Source organism: Ovis canadensis, chromosome 2, assembly GCF_042477335.2.
Source record: "Ovis canadensis isolate MfBH-ARS-UI-01 breed Bighorn chromosome 2, ARS-UI_OviCan_v2, whole genome shotgun sequence".
Taxonomy (NCBI): domain Eukaryota; kingdom Metazoa; phylum Chordata; class Mammalia; order Artiodactyla; family Bovidae; genus Ovis; species Ovis canadensis.
Window position 1 is genome coordinate 94068548 of NC_091246.1, and position 5277 is coordinate 94073824.

The 5277-nt window shown below is 39.1% G+C and overlaps 1 pseudogene; it reads left to right on the top strand.

Annotated features, from left to right (window-relative positions):
- Positions 1-1885: 1885 nt before the first annotated feature.
- LOC138434625 (translationally-controlled tumor protein pseudogene) lies at positions 1886-2587 on the top strand (annotated as a pseudogene).
- Positions 2588-5277: the final 2690 nt, after the last annotated feature.

Here is a 5277-nt window from a genome sequence, read left to right on the forward strand (position 1 = left end):
TTATCTCTCACTTATTGCCTTCTGTAGATTTTAAAACTGGTGGGGAGTCAATAGATTTTAGCAAATAAGGACCTCAGTTTACTTAACTTTTGCATTTCAATAACATTTCAATCTGTTAAGAAAGGAAAACAATCAAAAGAAAGAAACAGCAACACCAACAAAGAAACATAGCTATGGACTTGATTACCAGGGTTCCTGAAGCAAAGCTAGTTCCCAGGAGAATTCCCCTGAGTTCTATTGTTTAGACAGTAAACTGGAAATCCAAACTGTGGTCAAGAAAGTTATAACTGGAATGGTACGACTAAGTATCAAGGCTTTGGAAAGAGAAAAGAAAAACATCAATAATGAGATAAAATACCTGGAGGATTGGAGCTCCTCAGCATAAGGACCATAACATGGATAGAAATGAAAAATCCAACAGTATGTTGCTTCTGCTGCTGTGTCACGTCAGTCGTGTCCGACTCTGTGCGACCCCATAGACAGCAGCCACCATACTCCCCCGTCCCTGGGATTCTCCAGGCAAGAACACTGGAGTGGGTTGCCATTTCCTTTTCCAATGCATGAAAGTGAAAAGTGAAAGTGAAGTCGCTCAGTCCTGTCCGACTCTTAGTGACCCCATGGACTGCAGTCTGCCAGGCTCCTCCGGCCATGGGATTTTCCAGGCAAGAGTACTGGAGTGGGGTGCCAGTGCCTTCTCCTACAGAGTATGTTGGGGTCCCGTTTTAGGTAGTACTGGCTGTGTATCTCAGGGGCTAAGCACAGAGTTTGAGGAACACATAGACAGCCAGATCTCAGTACCTCTGAAGTGTCAAGATTTGCCTCCTCATCTACCTCCAATCATCCTTTACAAGTCAACTTAATTATTGCTCAAACATAAGCAAATTCATTTCCTATCCTTCCTTCATTAACCGCTAGAACTTCTCACCCTGACCCAAACAAGATTTCTAGTCCTCACTTTTTCTCAAGTCTAGAAGTGTGTAAGAGAGTCTTTTAAGATGCCTTTCATTTCCCTTTGTTGAAAGGTTTTCATCTGGTGAGATTCTGCTGGTCTAAGTTATACTCAACTCCTACCCAGTACTCCTTGACTTTTAGGAACTTATCTGATCTTTTGTTTCAAAATGCCAGTCCTGAGAATGCAGAGTCTCTATGTAGACATTTTGTAATTTTGGGGACACTGTCTCTAAGGGGACATTGTATTCCTTCAGGAACCGATCCTGAAATTCCTGCTAAATTTCTGGGTGCTTGCTTCTTCAGACTAGGGAGGGAAGTTTAAGAAATGAAGATAGTTGAATAGGAATGAATGAGTAGCATCAGCACAAACTAGCTGCATGAAACAGCACACAAGTAGCAGAGGAAATTTCTTTTATTGGTACAGATATTATATCTCTCAATTAAAGAGCAGACAGAATATAAAGGCTTTTAAAATCTGATAGCTAGACTGCTAATACCTCATTAAGAGTGGGCTATTAAACATACTTTCCTTGCAAGTTCCATTAATTTTTCAAGAGGTTAGTTTTTCAAGAGTCCGGTTAGAAAAAATAATGAACAGTTATACAACTTCAGCCCAGCAAGAGAAAATTTCTCAAATGGTATTTAGGAATATCATTGGAAGTTAGAATCCAGCGTGAGGTTAAGAGAGAACGTCAGAGAGGAGGTGACAGTCAAGATGAAAAAGCATGCTGGGAATTGATCGCAATTGTCCAGGATAAGAAAGGTAATAGGAAAATCAGGCAAGTTTGTAAGAAAACACGTAAGAGATATGAGGTCGGGGAGAGACAGAGTCGGCCTTTTCCGCCCGCTCCCCGCTCCCCCCGAGCACCGTTCTGGCCACACTGCGCTCGCTCTGAGCTCTGGGCTTCTGCTAAGCCAGCGCCGCTGTCGCCTCCCTCCAGTCACCATCATGATCATCTACCGGTACCTCACTAGCCATGACGAGATGTTCTCCAACATCTACAAGATCCAGGAGGTCGCGGACAGGCCGTGTCTGGAGGTGGAGGGGAAGATAGTCAGTAGGGCAGAGGGTAACATCTATGACTCGCTCATTGGTGGAAATGCCTCCGCGGAAGGCCTGGAGGGCTAAGGTACCGAAAGGACAGTAATCACTGGTGTCGATATTGTCATGAACCATCACTTGCAGGAAACCAGCTTCACAAAAGAAGCCTACAAGAAGTACATCAAAGATTACATGAAGTCAATCAAAGGGAAACTTGAAGAACAGAGACCAGAAAGAGTAAAACCTTTTGACAGGGGCTGCAGGACAAATCAAGCACATCCTTGCTAATTTCAAAAACTATCAGTTCTTTACCTGTGAAGACATGAATCCAGGTGGCATGGTTGCTCTGCTGGACTACCGTGAGGATGGTGTAACCCCATATATGATTTTCTTTAAGGATGGTTTAGAGATGGAAAAATGTTAACAAAGTTGGCAGTTACTTTGGATCAATCACCTGTCGTCATAACTCGCTGGCCACTGCTTTTCATCCACACAACACCAGGACTTAGACAGATGGGACTGATGTCATCTTGAGCTCTTCATTTGTTTTGAACGTTGATTTATTTGGAGCGGAGGCATTGGTTTTGAGAAAACATGTCATGTAGGTTGTCTAAAAATAAAATACATTTAAACTCATTGGGGAAAAAAGAAAACAAAAAGAAAACATATATATATATATACACACATACATACATAAAGAGACAAGATAAATGATATTGCATTGAACATAGTTAAAAAGGCAGGTAAGTAGAGTAAGAGATTTGATTAAAGATATAAACCACAGTAAAATAAACAGAAAAGATGATGAAAAATTTAAACATTGTTTTTGTTTTAGGTTTTTTTTTCTTTTTTTTTAAATTTTTTGCTTGAACTGCTGACTTTAAAATTAGGGATCTGACCAATTGCTTTATTAAACCGATAGAAGTGGTTGTTTGGGATCTGTATTAGCACAATCCAAATCTTTTGGACAGATATGATTCTTCTGTAGTTGAATTTGGGCTAACTGAAACCAAAAGCTGCCAGGAAATTCATTAATCCTGATCCTGTTTATAGATATGTTGTGAGGAATGATCATTTATTAACTTAAGACTCTGTGACTTCTTGATAAATATGTAAAAATATGAACAGAGCGTATCCATTGGCAAGAACTGTTAATCTTTTCAGTTCACACTTAAAGCACTTGTAAAACCTAAGCACATTATCTCTCATTGAGAGGAAGTAATGACAAGTTGGTTTAAACCAAGAAAACCTCTGTATAAATTAACAGATGTTTTAGTTGAAAATAGAAGTGTCAATATAACCTTAATTAATGAGTTTACAATACCTGTTCCCAGAATGAGAGAATATGCCAAGTTTTAACCTGGGTATAGTGGACTAAATGGAGGCTGTTTAAATTAGACTGAGAATATAATCTTAGCTTGAACCTTATCTACATCTCATTTTCATCTCATCTTCAGTTTGGATGAAGATGTTCTTCACCAGCTTGAGTAACTATCAGGTTAATCAAAGATAAGAATCATCCTCCCATATAAAGTGCAGTCGACTAGTATGCTCAATGAAAATATGCCTTCATGCCCTTTCATGGAAAGTAAATCTGAAATATTGAACTTATTCTCTGCAATCTATATTTTCAATCAAGCTATTATTCTACCTACATGTTAGATCTGTTTGCCAATATCTTCAAGTGTGTTAAGTGCATTTTCTTTAATCGAGGGTCGTGTGTGTGTGTGTTTAGTGCTTGTGCATACATGCATGCTTGGATTTGTGAAAAGAATGAAAGATGTGTTATTTATTGACTTACTAGGTAAACCTCATCTGTGTTGATTTTTGAGGTGTTTCTGTCCATTCTAACTACTGCCAGAAAGAAGGATTTTAAAGTCTGTTCTCAAATTAAAATCAGTCATGTGGGGTACACATTTCACAACTTTTAAGCAAATTATCTCTAATAAACCCATCTAATGAGATCTTTATTTAGTTACCTTGACATAGATTTTGTAACTAGTTTGTTTTTGTAACCATGCTGGGAGTCCCACTGATGCTTTCTTGAGACTTTTCTATATGAAAACAACCAACCAACCAAACAGGCTAAAAGTACCATGGCCATATAATATGGTTCAGAACTTTGAGGCCTTTATTATTGTATTATTATTATTTAGAAAAGGCAGATAGTATTATTACTTAGAAAAGGCAGATAGTATTATTTTTTAGAAAAGGCGGGTTTAGAAAAGGCAGAGGAATCAGAGATCAAATTGCCAACATCTGCTGGATCATCGAAAAAGCAAGAGTTCCAGAAAAACATCTACATCTGCTTTATTGACTATGCCAAAGCCTTTGACTGTGTGGATCACAACAAACTTAAAATTCTTAAAGAAATGGGAATACCAGACCACCTGACCTGCCGCCTAAGAAATCTGTATGCAGGTCAAGAAGCAACAGTTAGAATCAGACATGGTACAACAGAGTAGTTCCACATCAGGAAAGGAGTCCATTAAAGCTGTATATTGTCACCCTGTTTATTTAACTTATATGTAGAGTACATCATGCGAAATGCCAGGCTGATTGAAGTACAAGCTAGAATCAAGATTGCTGAGAGAAATATCAATGACATCAGATATGCAGATGACACCACCCTTATGGCAGAAAGTAAAGAAGAACTAAAGAGCCTCTTGATGAAAGTGAAAGAGGAGAGTGAAAAAGTTGGCTTAAAGCTCAACATTCAGAAAACTAAGATCATGGCATCTGGTCCCATCACTTCATGGCAGATAGATGGGGAAACAGTGGAAACAGTGGCTGACTTTATTTTTCTGGGCTCCAAAATCACTGCAGATGGTGATTATAGCCATGAAATTAAAAGACACTTGCTCCTTGGAAGAAAAGCTATGACCAAACTAGACAGCATGCTAAAAAGCAAAGACTTGACTTTGCCAACAAAGATCCATCTAGTCAAAGCTATGTTTTTTTCCAGTAGTCATGTATGGATGTAAAAGTTGGGCTATAAAGAAAGCTGAGCACCACAGAATTGATGTTTTTGAACTGTGGTGTTGGAGAAGACTCTTGAGAGTCCCTTGGACAGCAAGGGGACCCAACCAGTCCATCCTAAAAGAAATCAATCCTTAATATTCATTGGAAGGACTGATGTTGAAACTGAAACCCCAATACTTTGGCCACCTGATGAGAAGAACTGACTCATTGGAAAAGACCCTGATGCTGGGAAAGATTGAAAGCAGGAAGAGAAGGGGACAAACAGAGGATGAGATGGTTGGATGGCATCACTGACTCAATGG